The sequence below is a fragment of the Gavialis gangeticus genome, unplaced genomic scaffold (genome assembly GCF_001723915.1).
Source record: "Gavialis gangeticus isolate Ggan-Ray unplaced genomic scaffold, GavGan_comp1, whole genome shotgun sequence".
In the NCBI taxonomy this organism is placed as follows: Eukaryota; Metazoa; Chordata; order Crocodylia; family Gavialidae; genus Gavialis; species Gavialis gangeticus.
The window spans coordinates 162,846,515-162,861,849 of record NW_017728992.1 but is presented as its reverse complement, the minus strand read 5'-3'; the positions used below and the strand labels follow the sequence as shown (position 1 = coordinate 162,861,849).

The window sequence follows — 15,335 nt, the reverse complement described above, 5'->3', positions numbered from 1 at the left end:
AGGCTAAGGGACCTGAACCTGTTCAGCCTCCACAAGAGAAGGCTGAGGGGGGATCTAGTGGCCTGTTACAAACTAGTCAGAGGGGACCAGCAGGTATTGGGGGAGTCCCTGTTCCCCCGAGCACTACCAGGAATGACTAGAAATAATGGCCACAAGCTGGCTGAGGGTAAATTCAGATTAGACATCAGGAGGCGCTACTTCACTGTCCGGACAGCTAGTATCTGGAACCAACTTCCAAGAGAAGTGGTGCTGGCTCCTACCCTGGGGGTCTTTAAGAGAAGGATAGATAAACACCTTGCTGGGGTCATTTGACCCCAGTACTCTTTCCTGCCATGGCAGGGGGTCAGACTTGATGATCTGCTCAGGTCCCTTCCGACCCTAGAAACTATGGAATTATGGAACTATGTATTCAGCGTCCCACACTTCAAAATGGTGGCAGAAGTGCTTTAAGTAAAGCTTGTTTGATGAGCTTTAGTTGAAGCATTCCCACCACCATTTTGAAACACAGGGATGCTGAATACACGTGACGCGGAGGCTGCTGAAGCATACTAATTAGTATACTCCAGCAGACTTTCAGCAGACTTGATTAATCAAGAGCTCTGCCACATGTATAGGTGTCCTGGGTGATCATCTGGTTTTAAGTGTAAATGGAAGGAAATGGTAACTATTCATAGAGATTTTTGTTCTTTTCTTTTTCCTTTTCTGTCGTTCATGCCAGTCATCTGAATTAACTGAACTGTCACTGAAAAACAAAAAGCTTACACTACAAGGAAAGAAAAAAACTGAACAGAGTTATGGCTATATTGGTATAATGGCTATGGATAGAAACCTCCTGGGTAGCTTTCCTCAAGAACAAAGCCTGTCAAAAACATGGCAGTATTGCCAAGCCCATTTCTGCTCATTGATAATGACTAAGCATGTGACAACTAGATTTTGCAAAATATGTCATCTTCTTTCCTCTCTTCTGTTCATTTCATTTATCTGTTGTTCCTTGTTCGTGACGGAGAATCTAAACTTTCCAAAGTAGGTATTGTTTTCATGATGGGCTTGTACAATGCCTAGCATCTTGAGTTCCCAATCCTCATTAAAGCTTGTAGATACTACTGTAATGCAAGTGATCAATAATAACATTAGGGTTGGTTAAATTAATGATCTGAACTGCCCAACAGGATGACAATTGGTAGGGGTTGTGTTTTTCCTCATGGAATATTGCTATAGCTGTATTTGAGGTATTTGTCCACCTCTCACACTTTTTAAATACGAACAGCTTTCAGAGAAAACTATAATGAGCTGACTTGCTCAAGGGTGATGTGATGGTCAATTCTTCAGACATTCAGATATTAATCTCAGAAAAAACTCTCAAAGTTTGTTGTCACTTATCCAAAATTATTTGGAATTTTTTGTTTGTTTTCATTTTGGTAACAGCTTCCTTTTCTTCATCCTGTCTTTCAGTTATACCCTTCTTTCCCCTTTAGTTTATCCCTCACTTGCATTATCCCCTTTGAATATCTGATTACAATCCTCATTCAAATTTTTCAGGACCTGATTCTCATCTCCACTGCATGGGTATAAGTAGGGATAAGCTCCCTGGGTAAATGGAATAGCACTGGTGAACGTCTGTAAGTAAATAAGAATCAGACACACTGACACTACTACTCGACCCTCCAAATCCCATTTGCTTTTCTTTTGTTCTTCCCCTCCTTTTTCTTATATTTAAGTTCATGTTCAGATAGACTGGAGCCTTCAAAAATACTTTGTGTTTGAGCTGAAGCTCAGACTAGTTCCTATTGTTCATTCACCTCTCCCTTATTTAGAACAGCAGTGTTGTATGTTCCACATAAGAAACCATGCATCAGTCAATGCATGAATTAGAGTAAGAAACAGCTGATAAATTGAAGATGCTTCTTATTCATGACTAAATAAATATACCCATTCACTGGTTGTTAAGGCCATCATTGTCATCTAGTTGGATCTGGATAAACTGCTTTGGGTTTTCCACTCTGAGTTCCTACTTCCACATTCCATTTTTTCACCCAGGTCCCATATTTTGAATCCAGTAATTTGTTTTGACTGAAGCACAACTGAGTCCAACATTCTTGCTTGATATGAACAGACTTGAACTTTTTTTGGCTTTTTTCTGGATATTGTTTTTTTTCTTCCATGTCTTATGGCCTGGAATTATTAACCTCCTAAACAAAACCAATCTGCATAGCAAGTCATTCTCTTACAGGTCCTGTATTATACTGATTGTCCAGATGTTTCTTTTCCCTGCAATTACCTCATAGCATAGTAACTTGGTCAAACAAATTATATAAAATTAATCAATCTTACACAGGGGCCATGGATCACATTTTGAAAGGTACTTAATTTCTTAACTGTCCAGACAGTTCTCCTAGGTGCTTTGGAAAATCCCATATGTAACTATCTGCAGACTTAAGGATGCCTATAGACATGTAGATGTGCTGTAATTACAGCAGTTGGAGCATACTTGATTCATCGAGTCTGCTGGAGTATACTAATTAGCGTGCTCCAGCCAGCCTCCATACATCAGCATTCCTTTGCTTCAAAATGGCGGACAGGCCCTTCAACTAAAGCTTGTCCAACAAGTTTTACTTAAAGTGTCCCCACTGCCATTTTGAAGTGTGGGAATGCTGATACAAAAGATCATGTGGTGCTTTAATTAAAGCGACTCTCAGAGATGCTGTAATTAAAGTGCCCCCCAACCTCCAGAGCACATGTAAAACACCCTAAGTGCCTAAATACTTAAAAAAACATCCCCATGTGCCTTTGCATAGAGTTCTATTCTTTAGTATCCCATTGGGGTTGCTCAGGTACTACCCTGAAGGGAGTTGATGACAACGTAGATGCAAGAGATAATGAACTCATCAAGGTAATCAAGGTTTCTCTGACCATAACAGAGGTAGGTGACCGTGATCGGTGCTGCAAGTAAATGATGGGAGACACCAGTTGTAGTAACTACAGTAGCTATCTTCCTTTTCTTTTCTAGTTTACTTAGATCCTCTGTGTCAAAGTCTCTTTTTAGTATTTTGGTCAGTAAGTGGATGTTTTCTGGGTGAAGCTTTGACCTTAGCAAAATGTATCTACCACATTTTGGAGTAAAATATAATTATTGTTCTGTGCATAGCTCTAAGCTGATGACCTCGCACCAGTTTTCTAAAGCATTCCAGGATCTTATATATAAAAAAACCTGTGATGTTTGGTGTGCTGTTTATATGCTAACCTTTTACAGGTAGCTTTTCATTTGTCAGTTGTATGTTCTGTTTCATACTCATAAAAGAATTGCTTAGTATTTAACATATGTTTGCTAAAGTCTTATTAATCTACTCATTGCAAAGTTAAATATTCACTTTTGACTTGTCTCATTTCCAGGGTGTTTATTGTCAAACTGGTTCTTGTGACAAGATATCATCTTGATCTCTTGGAAAGCTTTGTGGCCTCCAGCTAATTCAGTGAGTGCACTTTTATAATCTATAAAATTTTGGTTTTATAAGTAGATTAGGGAAAGAAAACTTGTTCTCTACAATATAAATACAGATTGCACTGATTAATACTGTTTCTGTGACTTCTGTTTTTACTGGCTAGAAACTGTCAGTCCTAGGCATCAGAGCACTGGGAGGGGGACCAATTGACTGTCAATCCACAGTCAAATTACTAATTAGGGCAAGAGAGTGGGCTTGTCCCAGCCAGCTTGATAGTTTTTTTTTTTTTAAATCCCATTCCAAGATGATATTTCTGCAGAGACGCCAATTAAAAGAAGTTTATTTAGCGTCTTGTGACTTACAGCAAAGACTTTAAAAGATTTTTAAATGATCCTTGAAATGGACTGCCTTCTTCCTGAAAGCTGGCAATACATTTTCTTAATCACCATGAACATTCTTCTTACTTGACATGTAAAACCAAGCTTGAATTAAACATATTTTGGAATCTGACCCAAATTTTATAGATTTAATCTTTTGAAATTCTATGACTGTATAATTAGTACATTAGCACTATCAAAATTAGATTCCTCATTATGCCAGCAACACCATTACCATATTAGATAAATGAGCAAGTGAAGTGGAAAGCTCGTCATTAAACAAAGGACTGTCTCAGTATACATGATAAAGGATGTGCATTTCTTTGTAGTATTGTCTATAAATTAAACAAATAATTTGGGACAGATTCCATAGTTTTTATACATTTCTACTGCATACCTACTCAGGCAAACACCTTTAAATTTTTTCAAAGTTTACTCTACCTAATGTCAGCAAAAGATCTGCTCTGAATTTTCAGACATTGCAACGTGGTGATTTTAGTGTGATTTATTATGAATATTCAAAATATTGCCAAGATTCATAGCTTGAAAGGAGGAGTAGGTTGTAAGTATAAGCATACTTGTCAAAAGTATATAATCTAGTTACAGAACAAAAGTAACACAAATAAATATTTTCTGTTATGTAATATATAAATATAATTTGTTGTAAAATGTTTGGGTCAAATTTAAATATTAACATAAGCAGATACTTGTAACAGCTCTCATGGCTTTGTAGATCTCATAGTTCAGCCTTTCTATCTCTAATTGTTATATATGGCACTTAAATGCATAACTGATAATAATGGGAGTTACCTGTGCCTATCCCCTGGGTATTAATGGTATGCTTCTTGACCTGATATAGCTTATTTGCTTTAGCCATTTTGGTTATCTCCTAGTCATACTATAGTAAGTCCTTTGGGTCTTTGGTAATTAATCTGAGTGCAGAAAAAGAGATTTTTATTTTCCTATGAAGTTACTTTAATATTTTGGGCACACCCAAGCTACTTACAAGCTAATGACCTTACAGATACCCACTCCACCTGTGCAGTTAAACCACTTTCATTTTAACTGCATGAAAAGTACCAGAATCGCTCAGAAATGGAAGTTGTAGAAGAATCAAAGTTCAGTAGACATGAAGAAATAGCATATCAGGCTATAGGTGTGAGGATTTTCACTTCTCTATCTGAATGTATTCAGTAAATAGATGTTGGCCATTGGCAGGTAAGGAGAGAAATGCTTTAAGTGGGTGTAAGCAGCTGGAATCCTCACTTGGTTCTTGACACAATGCACACATGTTGGATCTGGTCCAGGCTTATGCTTTGCTTGGGGATTGCCTCTATTATAAACTTGAATAACAGTAAATCCATACGTCCAGCTTTTCTCTGTGTTTTGTTGCTCCTAGACAAAGGGTGGCCAAGCTGCAGCATGCTCGCCACGAGTACCATATGCAGCTGCTTTGTTTGGCACATGAGGTCTGGCAGGGAGCAGGAAGAACAGTGCAAATAAGCATGGAGGAGAGAGCAGAGCTATGTATCATGCAGAAGGGGGTTGGAGTGGCACTTCAGAAGGGGTGGGGCCAAATCAGGATGAAATCTATGAAACTTGGCATCTTGAGCAAAATGTCTTGGTTCGGGAGAAGAGGTGGGGATGAGCACTTGTTTGCCCTATCAAGAGCAGTCCTGTACCCTGCCTTCCCCACACCATAGGAACTGAGCTAGAGTAACCCCACACCATCCAGCTGTAGGAGCCAGATGCCAGCACACAGCAGGAGCAAACTTGGCTGCCTTGCCATTGGGAGGTCTTACCTGCCACAGGGACTCAGACCCCCGCTGGCCCTGCAATGTCCCAGCATCCTGTTCCTACAGCCAGATGGTATGGAACTTCAAAACTCATCTGACCCAGATTGTTGTCTTTGTAGGTCAGTTCTCATAGTACCATGTTAGGGACACCTAATGGCTGCCCTAATTTATGTTGCATGGCACTACCCAGAAGGGGATTTAAATGCAAAATAGAATTAGTTTAGTGTATGAGCATCCCAACAAGAGCCTGTTTTCTCTTTCTCACTGCTATATAACTAACCTGCACACCACCAAAGGAGCCACACTTACCTTGAATTGATCTTTCCTAGGATGGTTAGTCTGGCTTTATGGCTAAATGATGCCAACAGTGCATCACACTGTGTTAAAGGAACTAGCTCCTTTAACACAGTGGTCATCTAAGATTGAACATCTTTTGTAATAGAACGGCAGTGCATGATGGCTGTATGAGTAGTGAATAAATCTGTTCAGAAGCTTGGGATGTGATCAGAGAGACATCCTGCAGCTTCAGCCTTACCTTCTTTCATTAAGTATCCCAACATCCTCAACAGAAACAGTTTAACAGCAAAATATTATAAAGCATGATCAGATAGGTGCATACTTCCACAAAATGACTCCAGTTCCTGGCTCCTGCAGTAGAATGCACAGCCCTGAGTGAGGCGCCCAAGCTTCATATACAACACATCAGGCGAGTGAGACTGCAAACATGTTGCCTTTGTACTACCATAAAGTTTTTTTACGGGAAACCTGGGGTTCCCCCATTAGCAGAGGTTTGCCCTCTCAGTTGGGCACAGCAGCCTGATACATGCTCCTGAGAAATCCCTTTCCACAGAATTCCTGGGTCATGTCTCTCCAAACAGGGGACCTCAGGGTTCCTCATTTCCAGATGTCCCACAGGATTAGGCCCCTGGAGCCCTGAGAGTGGCAGGGGCCAAACCTTGTGAGACCAGGGATGACATCTATGTCACCCAATGACATGGGTGACTGGTGCCTCCTGAGTCTGAGGGGGCACCCATGGATGCCATCAGCGGCATTGGCAGCAGGGCTGGAGCTGGCAAGCATCCACAGATGCCATCAGTGGCATTGGCAGTGGAGGCAGAGATCTGCAGATGCTGGCAATGGCATTGGCTGCAGGGATGGCCCTATCAGGGCATCACTGTGCCTCCTTGTAACGGGTCTCCCTCCCTGGCGCCATCTTCCTCGTCATCCACACCTTATGTGGGGTGCCCTTGGAATCCTTCTGTCCCGCTCTAATCTCTCCTGCCACGTCTTGATGGAACTTATTATATGAGCGGGACACTGCCTATTCTATTGGGTATGTTGGGGTCTCTCCTAGAATGGCCTGACCCCTTTTTATTCTAGCTAGGCCTCCCTGTCCAAACCCACCACACAAGGTTTGACTCCGAGGCTCTAGCGTTTCCTTCAAGTGCCTGGAGGCTCATGGACCCCTTTTCTGCTCCCTTCTGGAGCATGGCCCTCCCTGGCCTAGGGGCATGAGTGCCAGCCCCACAGGTAGGGACCCCAGGTCCAAACCCAGGGGCAACCTGCCAGTCCTGACAACAACACAAAAAAACCCTATATATATATATATACACACACACTTGCACACCCCCCCAGGTGCACCAGGCGTCCCTGGCCTTTTTAAGATCATCCTTCCAGTGCCAGGGTTCGTCTCATCCCAAAAGCTGCGCCCTCATTGGCACCGGGGTTCCCACTCCAGAGTGGGTCCCCAAAAATGAGGCCCCCTCTGTCCCTTAATAGCCTCACCCAAACCTCCGGACGTAAACAGCAAACACAAAACTCAAGCCCCTAGGCTATAACATGAACTTGTGCCACTTGGCTAAAACATCACTCGAGCCCCCCCTAAGGGAGCGCCATCCCTTACCCGTACCAAACTGCTCATGCATTTAGGCGTCTTCTCTTTTAGCACTCTGGCTGAGTTTCTTCCCTTGCAGCTGCCAGCAAGAAACTCCCCCGCTGGCCTCAGCCCTGGGGTTTAAATGGGGGCCAGGCCCTGCCCCTTCCGGTCAGCTGACTGCTGACAGGTATGAGTCACTGGCTCGCTCCAGTTGCCCTAGCAACCAGCACCTGGGCTCCTTTCTCATTGCTCCCAAGAGTAGCAGGCACCTTAGTGACTTGCTATACTCCCCTATGCATCACCTGTGCCCAGTGCAGTGGGTCTGGGACACATCCTGGCACAGCAGACGCAGGACAATATTTGTTTGTAGCTTTAGACACATAAGAAAGGGTTCCTAGACAGCTGTTACCTTATAAATATTTTATCCAAGTTATGTTCATCTGTGATTGTGCATTTTGTGTAAGTGCTTATACTGTAAAGCTAATAGGACCACATTTATATCTAGCGTAAATCCACATGTTTCCAGTCACTTCAAAGGGATCCTAAATTAGGGGTTGGACTTTGATAGAATGATGCTAGTTTATACTAGCTGAGGATCTGGGCTATAATTTTATATCTTTGATAATTTGCCAGGTTGGCTATCAACACACTGATTTGGAAGGGCATTTCCACCTGCTGAGACTGGTCATGGAGGCCAGGTACAGAAGTTACACTTATTGCATGGTAGTACACAGAAAGCACTCTATAGCTGCAACTGAACAGATAATCAGGGCACAAAGAGCACTGTGAAAAGGGCAGATTATACTCTAAGATGTGGCAGCAGACTTCAGCTCTGTAAGTCAGGGTGCCATAATGAACATCAGACCCATCACATGTACCAGCTCCCATCACGACTCATGGTAGGTCACATTCCTCTGGCAATCCATGGTGCTTTGTGGCACCCTACTCACCCCTTCCCCAGCAACCTGACCCTGAGATGTGCTCTAGCATTGGCTAGAGCTCATGTGGTCTGCCTAAGCACTGGACCAGGCTGTCACTAATGAGTCAGTGGTGAAGCCCTTGTTTCCAAACCTTCTTCCACATCCTCCCTTCCTTGTTCCCTGTAGCCAGCTATGAGCTAATGTCTGGTATTACCTCTCAGTGTGCATATTCCATCTACCCCGTCTGGGCATTTGTAAAAATTGTAGCTTTCGATTAAGTGCTGTGCTGTCTGTGGACACCACATTCACAGGGGGGGCTGTCCAAGATGTTCATCTTGTTCAATGTTGTTTTGAAGTGTCTGTATCCATATCTAAATCTGTTCAGCTTGACCAATGCTTCTCTGTCAAGGTTGTGCCCAGTGTGGGACTCCTTTGGTGTTGGTATAAAACACTGTAGGAATACATTTCAGACCAGATTACTCTGAATGATTACTTAATTTCCATTCACCCCACTCCTTATCTAAATTTAGTGCAACACAAGAGGCCACAGTACCTGGCCTGCCAGGCTCTCCACAGGCCCAGAAATTTGGCAGCAGGGGAGCGGTTAGTGTCTGTCTTTTTATGTCACTAATGCCCAAGGGTGCTGGGAATATGAGTGTGTGTGTGTGTGTGTGTGTGTGTGTGTGTAAGTTGTGTGGCCTGCTATGAGTCTCTTTGCACTGTGTCAAGTTTTTAAGTGTGACCATTTCTGGACCATGCAGGAGCTCAGTAATCTGGTGCAGCGTATACCACTGCAAGCGTGGTGGTTCTTATCACTTTGAAGTTGGCACCCCATGTTGTGCTGGCTAAAAGTCTTAAGGCAGATACTGGTGCAGCGACATGACTACTGACCTTTTGGATGTGATGTTTGTAGGTGAGGGAATGGTCTAAGGTGACTCCTTGGTAAGTTGGGGTATGCTCATGGGGATGGCTGTGGTTGCCTGCTCTGATATTCAGTGTGCTCTTGGCTCAGTGATTATCCATGTGGAAGAGTGATAATACTGATTTATTGATGCTCCTCACTGACCTCGTGCCTCTCTGACAATACCCCCGACCCCCCATGCCACTGGTTTGGAATTAAGGTATGGCACCAGGCTCAGTCCTCCCTACTGTTGCTGGGGGTTTATCAGTTTGTTACAATGAGTGGGCCCATAGGTCTGGGTAATTAACAATTGACTGCCCCATCCCTTAAGGCAGGGGTTCCTAATCTTTTTATGCCGTGGCCGCAAACCACTGACCCGAAGTCACTGCAGGCCGGAAGTCACCATGGACCAGCAAACCACGGACCGGAAGTCACTGCAGACCGACAAACTGTGGACCAGCAGTGACCAGCATACTGTGGGCAGGTAGCCAACTCTTTTTTATACTTAGTATTAAAAAGGGTTTGCTGCCATTCTGTAGTATGCTGGTCACTTCCAGTCTGTGGTTTGCCGATCCGTGGTCACTTCATGGCCCAGCACCAAGCCATGGCCTGGTCACGTTGCTTTCCTGAGGGAGGTCAGCATATTTACCCAGATCCACCTGACACAAACCATATCCCAAATAGATCCTGATATACACTGAGAGCTTTTTTTGAGCTGCACAACCAAGGTGTAACCACCAGACAAAATTGTGCATTTTTGCTGGTGATCCTCTGGACACTGTTTGGCACAGCAGCTATGAATGATGAAGTAAGGCGCAGCTGGAAACATGAATTCTCCCTAGCAAAACCACCCTCTCCCTTCCTACCCCTGTCTCCTCCTGGAGAACTAGAGAAGGCTTCCTCCAGGCCCTGATGCTTGGGTTTCCCAGCCTCCTCAGCTCCCACAGCAGCTTCCTCTCACCCCCCATACATGTGATGAAATGGGCTGTTTTGCAGTTTAATTGTCACGCTGTACACATACAGGGTTTTTTAATGATTTTAATGAATTTGCTACATTGCAAACTAAACCACATCCATGTGTAGTTTAGACTGCAGCATAGCTCTGCAGGAGAGGCAAGCTGAAGACAGAAGCAGTAAAGGGCCCAATCCCCCCCTTTTTTTCACGGAGCCTGCCTGCATCTCCCACAGTGGGGAGGGGGGGAGGAGAGGAATAGCTTCCAGCAAGCTGAGCAGCCCAGGGAGTGCTACTACCATGAAGGGAAGGCCCAGGGCTATCTGCAGCTCAGAGCCCACCATCAGCTTGCCTCCCAGCCACAGGAGAAGCAGACAGGCTCCGTGGGGAAAAAAAAGAGAAAAGGATCAGGCCTCTCCCTGCTTTATTTTTGTCCCCCCTCAGCAGAGCCTGTTCATGTGAGCTGCCAGCGGGCTATGCAGCCCTTAAGCTGCAGGGCAGCCTGGTCCTTTCCTCTGCATTGGCAGGGCTGCCCAGACAAGGTGCTAGCTGAACAGGTGCTGCCCCAGGTTGCAGGCAGCACCCATGGGATCCGACTCTTCCCCAAGCCCGCACAGGGAGCAGTGCCCAGCAGGCTTCCAGCGTGTGGGCTTTGGTAAGAGTTGGATTCGGTGGGTGGGTGCTGCCTGTGAGCTGGGGCAACACCCATGCAGCTAGCATCCTGCCCAGGTGGCCTCAGAGGGTGCCAGAAGGGAAGGACTGGGCCTCCCCACAGCTCAGGGGCTGCACAGCCCAGTGGCAGTTTGCACGGGCAGGCTCTGCTGAGGGGGAAAGGGAGTGGTTTGATCCCTTTTACTTTTCTTTTTTTTTCCCTGTGGAACCTCCCTGCCTCTCCCATGGCCAGGGGCAAGCTGCCGGTGGGCCCTGAGATGTGAGGAGGCTCAGACCTTTCCTCCATGGTAGTGGTGCCCTGGACAGCACCCTCCCACTAGCAGCTCACCCAGGTGGCCCCAGGGGGCACCACAGCAGGGTGCTAAGGACCAGGGCCAGCTCAGGAGCTGCTCGGTCCACTGGCAGTTCACCCCAGGCTGTGGAAGAGGCGAGCAGGCTCCACAGGGAAAGAAAAAAAAAAGGATTGGGCCCCTCACCATAACAGTGAAGGAAGCCCCTAAATTGAAATGGTGGGTTTTTAATTATCACAATTAAAACCCTACCATTTCAGTTAAGGGGACTAAATACCTGTCACATGTTCAAGCGGCCCAGGTATCCAAGTTTTCCCAGCTGGGAGGAATGTGCCATGGGTGTCTGTGCCATGGTCAGCACCAGGTAATGAGGAGCTGTGTGGGTTCTGGCCCTTGCTGGGGGGAAGTGTCTGGACAGGGACTCCCCAGAGGTTGCTTGGTGTCTCCCTTGTCTTCAGGCTCTGCCGTTGTGCGTGGGAAACCTGATTGTGGAGCCTGGGATGCTGGATTCAGGATGGTTGCCTGGACACCTGCAGAGCATGTGTAGATAGCACTAGCAATATGAAGCCCAAAGGAGATCCTTTATGGTGATTGCTTGCACCCACAGTGCCAGAGCACTTGAATGAGCCACCTAAGCCTGGGACTGTACTGCAAAGATCCAAGAACGAGGTCTACAGATGGCCATTCCTGGATGGTGCCTGAGGGGAAACACTCCACACTTTGTATTGATTGGGAGATGCTGAGAGGCAGGGGGGCCCTGGGATATGGTGCATGGGAGTTGCTGATCCATGGTCCAGGGAGCCAGGAGGGCATCCAGTGGGGCCTGCTCCAGAAAGCAGCAGGAAGGGGAGGGGAACCAGGCTATCCAAGACCTGATGACAGGGCTGGCATTGACTCAGACTGCCTTCCAGTGTCAACTCATTACCCCCAGCTGCTGGCAGTCTCTCACATAGGTGCAGAGCCCCAAAGAGAATGGGGGGAGGTGGGGGAGAGCCACTGGCCACTGCAGGTCCAGGTCCCACTGTGGGGGAGTGGCACAGCTTCTGCAAAGACAGGCAACTCCTTCACCTCTGTTCCAAGCTCTGAAGTGGGTAATGTTCCACAATTTTTCTTTATTAGGCACACAAAAAGTTTGGCAACTTCAACATTTAAGTAAACCAAGGGGAGGCAGTTTCGTATGCAGCAATCCCTCTGCCGCCCCAAAGTTTCATGTTTAAGTTGAGCATCTACAGCTCCGCCCCACCCCGCCAACATCATAACTGCCCAGTGTAGCCAGGGTCTTTCCCCACTCTCTCAATGTTAATTGAGAAGTTTCCAAGTTCCAGAGCGAGCAACAGTTTTTGTTTAATAAAAAAACTAAAAGTTTAGCAGTGTCAACATTTGATTAAAACAAGGCACGCCTCTTGCATTTCCCCACACCCCAATGTGTGTTCCTGGGAGGCAGAAGGGGGAGATGGGAAGGAGGATGGTGTGAGTTGTGGGTAGTGGTGCCTGTGACACAGGGCCAGAGGAATCTGGGGCTGGAAATTCATGGCCCAGCACCAGGGTATGGGCAGTCAAAGCCATCTAGTCCTACTCATTTGTGGAGGGTTCCTGGTCCACATGGGTGAGGAACTACTCAGCCAGGGCTTCATGGATCCGGATAGCCTGCCATGATGTGGCACCAGGACCACCAATATTGGTGGGGGTTGGGGGAACAGGTATCCAGGAGACATGTGCACGTGCACACACACTAATTTGGTGAGCACAGAGCACACTGGGCATGTGTGGGGTGGCTGGCTGATGGTTCATGTCAAGCCACTGCTGTAGCAGGTCCAGGTGGGTGGCTGCAGTGCTGTAGCAAAGTGGGGGGAGGGGGGAAAGTGGGGCAAACAAAGTGAAGGGATGCCAACAGGTGCTGCCCTGCTGAAGGTAGGGTGTGGGACAGAGCCATGAGCGGCTCACTTGAGGGGCATGGGGACAGGGGAAGGGCAACTCCTGCTGCTGCCTGCACTCCCAGGCAAGCATTTGGGGGTGGGAGGGTTGCCTCCCGGATCTATGCATGGGGTAAGGGCAGGCTTCCACTGGGCTTTTCCCTGGACACTAAACTTCGTTGTTATGGCACTAGGTGGCTGTGATGTCCCCGCCAGGAGTGGCTTGGCTGTTCAGCTCCACTTGGGGGTCTTTGGGAGCCTAGGGACCCCACTGGGCACGCTGGAAGGTATGCAAGAGCCCTCAATGCCTGCTGCACTTGGGCTGTGCAAGCAGGCTCTGAGCCACCTACAAGGGCTAATGTGTGTTCTGCTTCCTCCTGATCTAAAAAGGGTAAAGCTTGAAAGTTAGAGTGTTTTTGCCACTGTTTTCTTGAACCTGTACCTGTTTTTTGTGGATAACTTAATATTTCCATTTGTTTAGATAATGAAACTATCCTATTACTCTATTTAATAATAGATCTCATTTAAATAGAAGGCTCTAATTCAGTTTTTTAGAAAATGTATTATGAGGGGGATTTATGAATACTTGAATACGAAATATGCAATAATATTAATTCTGATATAATTGTAAACAGAAAAAAAAAATTCCCTTTAAGGATGTTACTTGATGTTTCATTGCAAAATCCAGGAATTTCATCTTCCATTTATATTTGCTAAATCAAGCAGTCAGAAATCAAAGTTTTCTGACCATGGAAAAATACATTCCCTCAATCTATACAATGCAGAAAAAGAGATTTTGAAATAACTTTCAAGGCAAAATATGATTTGATCTTCTAAAAGGCCTTTCCATTATACTGAAGTGATTGAACTATATTCAGCTATGGTACTTCTCGCTAGGTCAATTTGATCTCCAAAAATATATTTTTACGGTATTTTTTATAGTTATTAAAAATCCTGTTTCAAGACCAAGAAGAAAGATTCAGTTCTGAAGTATAACAAATCAGCTAGATGAGCATGAGACAATGCAGTATAATCTGTCTGTCTCCTACCTTTTTGAACTAATTTATTTTTAAAAGGCACATATCATATCCAGGTAGGTTCTAGTTCCTTCCAGTCAGCTCTGTTTTCCTGTAGCAAGATCAAAACAATTTTATTCTGTTCAAGACCCAGTCTTTAATTTAATCTCCCTCTTATGGATGTTTTAGATGCTTAAGGCTGGACCCTTCCATACATCTGAGGATGGGTGGTGGTTTTGTACCATCATTCCACTGCCTTGGTCTTAGGGACAACTAATATTGGTTGGATCACCAGCAAAGAAGAGAACTTCCTTAGGGCACCTTTTGTTCAGAGTGGCAATACATGGGACTCTAGAAGCTGTTCTGCCAGCCCAGCAATTGCAGAAATTCATCACATTCATTCACACTCCTTACTGCCCTAGCACATTGACGGAACAGCCCCTACACCACGAGCTAAGAATAAGTGATATAAAATCTGCTTTTATTTCTCTTGAGGACTTCCCAGTCTGGCCATCCTCTAAATGCTTTGTGTTGCTTCTGCGATTGTCACTGAGAAGCAGACCCTGCATACTAATTCTTAACTCTCACCTGGTCCATATCAAATCCTGGAAATGATGTTTTGTGGTCAGATAAAAGTAGCCTTGAGCATGTGCTGAGAAATATGTCTGAGACAGGGCCTGGGAGCAGCACCAGATCAGTAAAAACTGGCTATGTCATTCATTTTTGGTCTTCGGTGTGCACTGAGCAGGAGCGAGTGGGCAGGGCATGTTCTCTGTGGTAACCTTGGGTGGAGGCCAGAGACAGTATAGACAAGCTTTAAGACTGCACTTTTCAAATCTGGCTGCAGGCATCCCTAAGGATTTGTGGTGAACTTCTAGAGGGTATATGAGAGGAAGGGATGGGGAAAAATAAAAGGAGGAAAAAGGAAAAAAATCAAAGAGCAGCTGCATATTCTCTCCTTGGTGGATGGAAGGGTTATGGCTGGGGTGGACAAAATACAGCCCATGGGCCAGATTGCTAGGCCATTCTATCTGGTCTACAGAGCCCCTAAAACATTTATAAAATTTTATATTTATCTGCTCCTGGCTGCCTGTCAAAGATGACACGAGCTGGGCAGTAGGACCCAGGGGGAGTCGGCAGGACCCAGCAGCAAGTCCAGCCCAGCCCTGCCCCACTCCCAGC

General features: G+C 45.6%; 1 protein-coding gene across 1 annotated transcript in view; it reads left to right on the top strand.

Moving 5' to 3' along the window:
• Nucleotides 1–3,390: 3,390 nt before the first annotated feature.
• NCALD (neurocalcin delta) overlaps nucleotides 3,391–15,335 on the top strand; it is a 200,792-nt gene continuing 188,847 nt past the window's right edge. Inside the window, exon 1 of the mRNA XM_019528025.1 lies at nucleotides 3,391–3,470. The gene's annotated coding sequence lies outside the window, so the exon portion shown is untranslated. The remainder of the gene's footprint in view (nucleotides 3,471–15,335) is intronic.